The following is an 11875-nucleotide window of genomic DNA, read 5'->3' as shown; positions in this document are numbered from 1 at the left end:
CTGAAACTTTAGTTTATAAAGTTTAGTTTATGTCCATGTAACAGCGGTTCACTTTTAAAGTCACTGTGAAAGCAAAACTTTACAAGTTCAATTTATTAGCCTGTATTGTCAACGCAAATGAGATTGAGGGAGATTGGGGTGTAACACTAAAGTATGGTCACAGTTTTTGCTGCTTATTTGGTAACACTTTTTTTTTTAAAGAATTATGTAAGTTTATTTGCATTTATATGATTCTTAATATGTTTTAATGAAGATACTTCCTTCTTTAATAGGAAGCCATGTGTCACACTGAATGAGAGAGTTAAAAAAAAAAGATCCTGAATCATGCTGGACTAAAAGTAACATTTTAATGAAGCTTGTGTTAAACTCATGTTAAAAATGAGTTTAGAAGTGACCCAGTTTAATGCAAGACAAACCATTTCTGATGTCTGTGTTTATGTGGTTTGGGCTTCATTCAGTTTAAGTAGAATAAATTCTGAGAAACAGGTGGGTGCATTTCAGTATATTTTCACACTCTCTGGGGTTAATCTGGATCTCCTGAACAGTTTTTTTTCTTTAGTGTTCATTCTATTCATATGCTGACTAAACATTTCATCTTTTTGTTGGAATCAGAATATTTTGTCTTAACTGTTGACTTGCATGCAGTGTTTGTCCAGGACTTCAATAAAACAAGAGGACAGACGTGTAATTTCATTTTTTTTTTTTTATTATTTTTATTTTAGACAGGAGGACAGACGTGTTATTTCTGTCAGTTTTGTTTTGATATTAAGTAATAAATGTTTTTTTTCTATTAAATGTTTAAGTGAATTATTCAAAAATATTATAAATCGATTTAAATTATGCTTTTAAAGATTACGTTTACTTATTCTGAATGTTTTATTCATTTGAAATCTTAAAATCTGAATATTTTAAGGCCATTTCACCTCTCAAAAATACAGAAACAAAAAATAAAAATCTAGCAATGACCAAAAAACAAAAACAGTTAAATATTTTTAAATGTTACATGTCTAATTCAAACGGACACAATTCAAATCTGTAATTTTTTTAACTCCATAAAACTGAACACTTTTAGATTGATTGTCGTCATTAAACCTCTTGTATCCAGTGTATTTGCTGATGATTTCAGAGTATAACTGATGTGTAATAGAAACTCATTTCTGACTGTGGTCAGAGGAGAATCCAACAACATACAGTATCATTCTGTATCGGCTCCATTAGATGTATTGATCCAAACTCTCAGTAGCTTCCTTTTTGAATATTTTCTCCATTTGTCTGGGATCTCACAACACACAAAAGTTTTATCGTAGTAGTTTTCCAGATTGTCTTTGAATCTGCTCACAAACCACTTCCAGTACGGCAGATCAGAAAGGTCGGGGGGGATGCTCCAGTCTGCAAAAACTCCTCCTGCTTTTCTGTATTCTGTGCTGGGGAGTATATTATCTGAGTTATTGGGATAAAAATACTGATTTCTGTTTGCTACTGCTGATGTGCAGATTTTAACAGCTAAGTCTCTTGATCCTCTGTAAGACAACCCTGCAATTCCAGTTACTCTGTGGAAACCAACACTGTGATCTCCATCATGGTTTTCTAAGGTGTTGGTGCAGGTGGCTCCACAGAACGGACACTGAACCCAACAGCATTGACACAAGTGATCAATTACAATCTCATCTGGCCTGAATTTATAGTCCAGATTTACTGGAAACGTCTCTGTGTTGAATCTACTGCTGATCTCAGACATTAAAGCAGTAAGTTCTTGTCGTATCACATCTTCTAGGAGTTTGAAATCAACATAATCAAGTTTCACTCCACTGAAGTCTTTTTCAGAGAAGATCAGCTCATCTGAGAGCTGCTGTGTAAAACTCTTCCACCACAAACCAGCATCTCCTCTGTTCACTTGAACATGTTCAGTAGATTCATGTGTGTGTGCTGCTTTCATGATCTTCTGCTGCAGGAATTCAACGTTCTCCTTCATCCGGGGGAAAACACTGAGACTGAACTTATCAATGATGTACCGACTGACCTCATCTCTGATGAAACTCTTGAAGAGATCTCTGGGATTGTGAATGTAGTTCATGTATTTGTCAAATTCCTCCTCTTCTGCCAGTGTCTTCAGGATATGCTTCTCCAGATTTGATCTGTTTCCATTCAGTGATTCACAGTTTATTCTCATTTCATCTGTCAGATCTCTGGCAGTTTTCTTGTAGACACTCTGCTCAATGGGCTCTTTAAGTTTCTGACAGATGATCTCACCAAAAATAGATGCTGATGCAGCTCCATGACAGTATTTCTGGAAAATCCTGTAGTAATTTTTTCTTTTCTTCTCAGCATATATGACAGGATCATTGGCATCTCTGAACAGTCTGTGTTGGTCAGTTATCATTTCATTTGCTCTCTTACAGATGGAATAAACCAAATCAATGAAGAATTGTTTCTTGAACACACATTTCACAGATCCTTCCTCATATTTTGTTACACTTTTCTTGATATAATCTGTGAGTTGTTGAATGTAGCTGATGTTGTATCCCATCTCTGAAACATTAAATGACTGAATGATTGTGTCTGTCTGCTGAACAACATCTGTAACTAATGATCTTATTTGGATGTCATCCTCTTTTGATAGAGCATAACCAAGACTCTCTTTATCTTTTGAGAAAACTCCACTGGATCTTTTTACCTTTACATAATCATAATAATTCATCACAAGAAACACATCGCGTCTCGCCTTCCAGTGATCTACAGGAGTTCCATAGCTGGCACTGAGGATCTCTCTCAAATCTCTCATTATGTCAATGTCTTTGATTGCACGAGTGTCTTTGATGATCTTCTTCACACTCTGTTTCCAAATCAAATCAAACTTTTTATTCAGTTTTTCTTCATCATGTGCTTTGGTTTTGAGTTTTAAGGCAAGTTCTTTGCTCTTTTCATAGAGAATGTTTTCATGTCGTGTCCTCAGAGCATCAATCCTTTTCTTCAGGTCTTGCTGCTGAAGAATCTCATATAATTTCCTCTTTGTTTCTCTGATAATGTTTTCCCGAAGCTCTTTGATTTTGATTTCAAATGATGTTTTCCACTGAATCAGTATATCGTCATCCTTGTTTTTCTCAAAAAATTCAGACATTGATTTATTCACTTCCTCACTTGTGTTCTTCAGTTCTCTTTGAAGATCAGTTTCCTCAACCTCATGAATTACTTCATTTTCTATTTTGTTGTGTAATTTGTTCTTGGTTTCCATCATGGCTCTGCGAAGACTCCAGGACCACTTGCTGTATTCGGTCTCCAGTTTCCTGTAGGCCGAGATCTCCAGAGCATTTCTGAATCTGAAGACGAATCGTTCATTCAGTAAGTCCTCCCAGAGATCTTTAATGTGATCTTTTAAGTGTGCCAGCATCATTCCATATGATTGTGTGGCATGAGAAAGAATAGATTTCTTTAATTCTTGAATGTTCTCACAATAGTTTGGGTTTGGTGGAGCCATTGGTGGGTTTCCCTCCCAGAGTGAAGCAAAATACTTCACATCATTCTGAAAATCAAATCTAATGACATCACTGAAACATTCTGCGTCAGAGTCTTCATCTTTAGCAGTGAGTTTTGTCATCTCATCCAGTGTCTCCTGCAGTCGTCTCCTTCCCTCCATGTTTCTCTCTCCAGTTGTGACCTCTGAAATGTTCTGGTGCACAAACACACAGCTGGGATTCGGTCTGACCTTCTTCATCCTCATGAAAGCCTGAACAACAATCCGAAGAATGTCCTGCATCTCAGATGGGTTTTCTCCAAAGATGTTGATCAGTGTCAGATTTCCAAGACCTACAACAAATGTTGCCAATTCACTGTCATGATCTTTTGTTGACCTTCCAGCCAGTTCTCGAGCATGAAGACCCTCTGTTTCAACAACCAGAATATAGTCAGTGTTCATCTGTGTTTTCATCTCGTCTGAGACTCTGATCAGCTGCATGAAAGCTCCTCTGGTTGTTCTGCCAGCACTGACGGCAGACTGCAGTCCAAACATGGCGTTCAGCATGGTGGATTTCCCAGAGCTCTGAAGCCCTAAAACTGACAGCACGAAGACTCTTTGGTCTCCCAGTTTCTGGATGAGTTGATCTAGAACAGCAGAGATCCAGATCACTGGAACATGAGCAGCATCTCCATCCATCAGCTCCAGTGGAGATCCAGAGATCATCGTCTCTGCTGCGAGACTCGGGAGAGAAGAGAAGTGAACCTGCAAGTCTTTCTTGTTCTCATTAACAAATGAACATGATTCATAGATCTGACCGATTTCCCTCATGATGTGCTCCAAACCAAAGGTCACAGCTTGAATCTCCTCTGATATTTTCTCAAGGTCTATTTGTTCAGCTTTGAGTTGTTCAGATTTACAATGTTTCTTTTTCAGTTGTATAACTGTTGACCATGTTTCATCATACTTGTGATGTAGAGCAGAAAGGTCAGCTGAAGTATATTCATCCAAGAGGATTCTGAGCCATTTAAGGAAAAACATCTTCTCATGTTCAGCTTGTGAGTTCATTTTTTTAGTGAGGAACTTAATGAAGTCACTGATTTTAAATGAATGCTGCTGTTGACGGATATTCATCATTTCTGTTTGTTTTTTACTGATGTCTATTTCTTTCTCTTCTGCTCGAGGGCGATGTAGTTCTCTGTTCTTCTGACTCCACTGATGCCACAGTTTCCCCTGATGAGGCAGAAATGATTCTTTGATTTCTCTCAGATCTTTCTTCTTCAGTAAACTCATCATCTGCTGTGCTGCTGCTCTTCCTCTCCTGCAGTCATCATCATCATCCTCATCTACTCTGATGTCTGAGTGTTTGGACACATCTTCAAGTCTGAAAGTGGAGGATGATTCTGAGACACAATCATTTATAATTCTTCTGAGTTCATCAGATACATCTGACTGACTTCTGTTTTTCAAACCAATTTTGAATTTCCCTTTCATCATCTCTGTTACAGTAGATTCATCCTCCGTAAAAATACAAATGAGGGGCTTTCTGTTGTTGTACAGGTTTTGGATCTTTGCTGCATGTCTGTCATTCCTGTCGAGTCGTGGTAGAAGAACAACATTGACTGAGCTCATGTCAGTGAGGATCTGCAGCTGTTTCTCATGGTCTCCTGCATCACCGTGTAGATTACAGAACGCCACACACTCACTGAATTTATCTGTGTTTTTCCCAGAGGGGCAGAACCAGGTGATCTCCACCACTCCGTCCATCAGTTCTCTGGTTCTGCTGCTGCCTGGGCAGTTCCTGTGGAAGAACGTGTTGTGTTTCTCATTGATCAGACTGTTCATCAGCTGAGACTTGGATGAAGACACAGAGCCAAACCTGAAGAAAAACACCATTGGAGTTTCTGTCTTGTAGATCAGTTGGGTTTGACTGATGATTTCATTGTTGATGTTTCTCATCTTCCAGTTCTTGATGATTTGTCTGAATGTCCAGAGAGGAAACTCAATCTGTTGAGTGAATGGATCAGGAACAAGCAGAGGCAAAGCGTGCTGACACTGGGACAGTTTAGTCACCATCATCTGCTTCAGCAAACCATCAGCACAATGAAACACGGCCATCTGAACATCCATTGGGTGAATTCGCTCAGGCTGCCTTGGTCCTTTGTTTGACAAGGACTCTGCTTTGAATATATCAGCATTATCTTCAGATAAGTCAGTATATCTTTCTTGTGTGTGATCCTGTTGACTTGTCTTATTTACATGAATGTATCTTGCTCTGTAGTTCATCATGAGTACTTTTTGTAGGAAAGTCTGAACCAGCTCCTCCTCAGCACAAGATTCATGGAACTGTAATGAATGTTCAGTTATCTGAAGGACATCTGAAGTTATCAGTTTATTGCAGCGCTTGCCTTCAAGATGAAGTTTGTGAAATAAATGCTTTATTTTTTCTCTTCCAATCTTTTCCTGTTGTACGTGTTGATCTGATCTGACTCCTGTGGTTTCCTTGTGTTCTCCCTGTTACATAGACAGAATAGATTTTTGTTGTTAAATAGAATTTTGAAACAATTTTGCAACACATTGAAAATTCACATGAAATTGATATTGATTGCGAGAAAAGCCAAAGTTACACATGTATCTTCCAGGTCATGTTGTTTGGAATTAATTTTATGTTACCATAAGCTACAAAATATAAAACAAATCTAATAACTACAGTTCTTGAATGTTTTTCTGTGAATACTTTTACTGAGTCATTAGATGTAGTGTCTTCAGTCATTTGCTCAGGGATTCTGTTTCCTGTTACACACTTCTCTGTGTTTTCAGATGAATCTGTAAAAGAGAAAACAGCATTAATCTTCAGTGTTGGGAGTAACGCATTACAAAAGTAACGCATTACAGTAACATATTACTTTTTGCTGTAACGCAGTAGTGTAAGGCATTTCTAATCAATTTTCAGTAATATTTTACTCGGTACATGTTCAGTAACACTTGCGTTACAACACACTTTTAGCCCAAAATTTAATCGTTCAAGGAAAATAAAAAATAAAAACAGCAACACCGAAAGACATTCACGAATCAAAAATGCAGCAAATAAGTTCTATTTCCTGTGGTCAGCCATCAGCTGCGTGTGGTATCAAAGTTTGGAAATAAAGTCTAAATGACAGCTTCTGATATATTTGTTTAACAATTTTTTTTATTCATCTCTCTTGCTGGTGGAACCGGCTCGCTGTTAGCTCCGGCTTGCACTGGCCAGTGGAAAAGCGGCCAGGGTGAAGATGGCAGAAGACTGTACATTCGTGAGATGGACGTATGCGCATCTTGTCATTTTACAATTGCATATGGCATTAGAGTTTACATATAGTCCTGTGTTGTCTAATATGAATAGACCCAAGCAATTCACAGATATTGCCAGATGATCACTTTACCTCTACCATACTTTTAACAGACGTGGATCTTTTGTGATTCTGGCTGTCATCCTTTCTTAAATTGTCTTGAGTCTTCACTTTGCAAATTATAAGCTATATTGTTAGTAGCCTGGATAGCCCACAGTCATTATGCTACATCAATATGCCCTCTATTGGATGTAAAATGCTCTGCAGTACATTTTTTCATTTCAGAATGTTATATTCTACTTCTGTAGTTATCTTGGTAAAAGTAACTCAAAAGTAATAAAGGAGTCATGTAACGCATTACAATTCTGAGACAGTAATATTGTAAGGTAAGGAATTACTTTTAAATGACAGTAACAAGTAATCTATAATGTATTACAGTTTGGAAGTAACTTGCACAACACTGTTAATCTTACACCCTTACGTCTTCAGGAGTAGCACATTCATTAAAGACAGTCATTTTCAGCTGTAGTTATGGCATCTGCAATTATCAAAAAAATTAAATTGAAATAATAATAAAAATAAATAAATAAATAAATAAATAAAATAAATAAATAAATTAGTAAAAAATAAATACATTAATTTTCATTAAACATGAAGAAAATTTAAAGGTTAAAATAAGGGTCAAAGTATGGAAGCCGCAGGTTCTAAACAAATGAGAAAGAATGAGAAAGTAAACATAAGGTAATTTGCAACCAGATAAACATCGGTTTATGAGATTAAACTATTGATGTACTATTGTGCAAAGTTTAAAAGGTGTTTAAAAAGAGACCACATCATTAAATTTTCCAAAATTATTTGAAATGGGCTTATTCAAATATTTATTTATTTATTTATATTTTATTTTTTGCTTTAAACTTATTAAAATATAAATGAGGATAACTGTACAGTGTGATGAATATTAATAACTCAAATTATTATTATTATTTGGGGCCCTTTTGCAGTTAACGTGTCTTTTCTTCTCCACTTGTTTTTATTTCTGACTCCACTGTCCCAGTGAGCTTTTTTTGTCCAATAATCATGTCTTACCTTTGCAATTTCTGTATTGCATTAGTTTTGAATATTTCTCATAGGGATGTGTACGGTAAAGAGTTAAACCTCTTTTTTGGCTCCTTCTGTAAATGTAAATTGCCTAATAATTCTGCACATCTGAATATAAGGAGTTTTTCTCTTCCAGCCTTCAAAAAATCATCAGAATATCAATGTGCCTAATAATTACGCAAGCGGTGTAAATCAATAAAGGTTTTGGTAACACTTTATAATAAGGTCTTATTTGTTAACATTAGTAAATGCATTAACTAACATGAACAAACAATAAACAATATATTTTCACAGAATTATTAATGTTTGTTCATGTTAGTTCACAGTGCATTAACTAATGTTAACAGATAAAACTTTTTAATGGTTAAGTTTTGAATATTAAGATATGCTATATAATTATTGTTTATGTTAATTAATATAGTTAATGTTAATAACTGAAATCTTTTTGTAAAGTGTTACTAAAGTTTTATATATTGTTCTGTGTATGTCTTTCACAGTCTTGGTGGTTTGGATTAACCCTTTAATTGCCGTATCCCTTAAAACCAGACTGCCAGAGGGTTACTGTAAATGCATGTGTCCACTGAGCAGTTTTCCTGAAGCCACTGGGGTGGCGTTTGCACTGATGGCTTGGGTCAGACATCGCTGCTTGCAGCTATATTATTATTATTTTATTTTTTTATTTTACCTGGCATTAGAGGAGGCTGCTCTCTTTCTGTCTTCTTGGTCCGTGACCTGTCTGTCTGTGGAAATTTGTCTCTCTGGGAAGATTCATGGATGATGGTGTGAGTTACAAGCTACATGTAAAAATAAAAAATCAGGGAAATAGGTTAAAAAAAAAACAGGGAATCACAATATGCATTAATATTATAATATGCACAAAATAGCAGCATTTTTGCTGCTTTGTGATTATTATGATAACGAATTCCTGAACACATAAACACACATACACATGTTGGGCAGAAACCAGAACATTCTGCAGAGAGAATGTTTTCTAAGAGCATGCTTGGATTTTCTTGCCCATGATGAGCAAAAGTATTTCAGAACCCCAAAGGATACAAAGATGATGCGCTTGTTCACAGTGAGCTTAAATTCATGATGAATTATAATTTATAAAATGGCATTGAGGATCATCCTAGGTATGTCTTTATAAATGAGGCCCCTAGATTTCTAAGCCCTGCACTCTATTTTCTATTTGCTGCAAAATGTTGTTTTTTTTATATTATATTTTTGTGTTAATTATTTGAGGTTTTTTTGAGTTTGTTATGGTTTATTTTTTTGTTGTTTGCTTTTCTTTTTTATTGTTTGATTAATAAAGCACATTATAATTTAATATTTTACACTAAACTAATAGAGTGATACTTATTTTGGTAGTTTGTTTTAGTTAAGTCTAATCAGTTTGAAAGGATATAGCATGCTAAGTCAGAACAGTCTGAAGGTATGACCTGTGTTAAGTGCATGCAAGTTCTCAAGCCAGTATAATAAAACTTACCATCTCTACTGCTTCCGTCTGTAATTGTCTGTGCCTATGTGATCCAAAAATAGCAGATTTTGCTCCTGCAGCAAGTCCTAATCCTCCCAGTAATTCTTGGCTAAATCCAGTTGCTCCTGCTGATGCTGCTGATACTCCCAGTGATGCACTTCCTGCTGCTGCTAATACTCCCAGTGATGCTTCTGATTCTGTTTGTAACACTCCTCTTGATAATGCAGATTCTGCTTGTGATACAGCTGACTCTGCTTGTGATGCTGCTAAGTCTGCATGTGATGCTGCTGATTCTGCTTGTGGTGTTCCTCCTGATGCTGCTGTTTCTGCATGTAATGCTACTGATTGTGCTTGTAATGATCCTCCTGATGTTGCTGATTCTGCATGTGATGCTGCTGATTCTGCTTGAGATCCTGCTGATTCTGCTTGTGATGCTAGTGATTCTGCTTCTGATGCTGCTGATTCTGTTTGTAATGCTTCTCTTGGTGCTGTTGATTTTGCTTGTGATGCTACTGATTCTGGTTGTGATGTACCTCCTGATCCTGCCAATTCTTCATGTGTTGCTGCTGATTCTGCTTGTGATGATCCTCCTGATTCTGCTGATTCTGACTGTCCTGCTCCTCCTGATGCTGCTGATCCTGACTGTGCTGCTCCTCCTAATGCTGATGATTCTGCTTGTGATGCTCCTCCTGATTCTGATGATTCTGACTGTGCTGCTCCTCCTGATGCTGCTGATTCTGACTGTGCTGCTCCTCCTAATGCTGATGATTCTGCTTGTGGTGTTACTGATTCTGATTGTGATGTTCGTCCTGATGCTGCCATTTTCTGCTTGTGATGCTCCTCCTGATGCTGATGATTCTGCTTGTGGTGCTACTGATTCTGATTGTGATGTTCCTCCTGATGCTGCCAATTCTGCTTGTGATGCTGCTGATTCTGCCTGTGATACTCCTCCTGATGTTACTGACTCTGCTTGTGATGCTGCTAAGTCTGCATGTGATGCTGCTGATTCTGCTTGTGATGCTGCTGATTCTGCATGTGATGCTACTGATTCTGCTTGTGATGCTCCTCCTGATGCTGCTGATTCTGCTTTTGATGCTGCTGATTCTGCCTGTGATACTCCTCCTGATGTTACTGATTCTGCTTGTGCAGGATGGTGCAAATGAGGAAAGGGATTATCTTATTTTATAAGGTACACCAAATTTCATTTTTAAAGGGGTCATATGATGTGATTAAAAATTTTTCTTTCTCTTTGGAGTGTTACAATCTCTTGGTGCATAAAGAAGATCTGTAAAGTTGCAAAGACTAAAGTCTCAAATCCAAAGAGATATTCTTTATAAAAGTAAAGAGTCAACCACGCCTACCTAAAACAGCTCATTCAAATGCATAATTTGCATAACACCGCCCAAATGTTCATGCAAAGAAAGAAGGCGTGACTTTTATTCTCCCTGTTGCTGCCACCGCCATGTTGTGGAGAAGCTGTGTGTTTCGTTGTGAAAGCAAAACTACTTTGTTTGACCTAAAATACTTTGACTGCAAGGACAGTCTGGCGCTTCTGACTCTCAGCCTGTAAGTAATTTTTTTATATTTAAATAATTTGCCAATGATGATTCAAGTGAGTTTTGAGCAGTGTAGAGTAGGCTTGTTGTTCTTAGTTGTTGACTAAGCTGTAATGCAGGCAAAACTATTTCACAAATGCTTATAGGTCAATAAAATTGTTGAAAAACATTTATAAATCATTTGGTAACACTTTAAAAAAATGTCTAATTTGTTAACATTAGTAAATGCATTGGTAACACTTTATAATAACTGCATCCTATGAATCATTAGGTAAGGATTAGTAAATATTCAGTTCATCCTCTATAAAGCCTTGTCCCAACATTAATAAGTCATTAGTAAGCAGTTTATAAATACAGCTAAAAATACCTTGCTCTTGGTTTATAAGCACATCTATTACAAAGGAGATTAAAGTTATCTTCGGAAGAAAAATAAATAAATAAATATATAAATAAACAAAAACAACACACAGGGATACAGAACTCAGAAATATTTATTTCATTATACAATAAAATGAAACAGTACAACTGTACACTTGAATGTTTTTATATAAAATTATATATAAGAGTTTTTTTATTTTTTTCATTTTTTTTTTTTTATCAAGTGTACAGCTGTGAAGTTTAATTTTTTTGCATATTGAAAAAATATTTCTGTGTTTTGTATACCTCTGTGTTGTGTTTAACTTTTCTGTTTGGAAGATAAATTATCCTTTAAATCTCATTGTAAATGTTTTAAAATATATAAATAGTCCTCACTTTAGATGAGCTCACAAAAATAGATGGCTGGCAACAACTAAATGTTTTATAACAACCTGACTTAATCATGAATTACAGCAGGAATATGTGTTAATAAAGCATAAATTAACACACTGTGCAACTATTATCATGTGTCTAAACAATGAGATTTATATATTTACATTTAAACAGTTTATTAATCATTTACTTACACTTTCTTAATGATCTT

At 36.2% G+C, this 11875-nt stretch overlaps 1 pseudogene; it reads right to left on the bottom strand.

Annotated features, from left to right (window-relative positions):
- Window positions 1–948: 948 nt before the first annotated feature.
- On the bottom strand, window positions 949–10232 carry LOC109062044 (annotated as a pseudogene).
- Between the last annotated feature and the right edge of the window lie 1643 nt (window positions 10233–11875).

This window comes from Cyprinus carpio, unplaced genomic scaffold (assembly GCF_018340385.1).
Source record: "Cyprinus carpio isolate SPL01 unplaced genomic scaffold, ASM1834038v1 S000006494, whole genome shotgun sequence".
NCBI lineage: Eukaryota > Metazoa > Chordata > Actinopteri > Cypriniformes > Cyprinidae > Cyprinus > Cyprinus carpio.
Note: the sequence above shows the minus strand (reverse complement) of the source record. Positions and strands in the feature narration are given on the sequence as shown.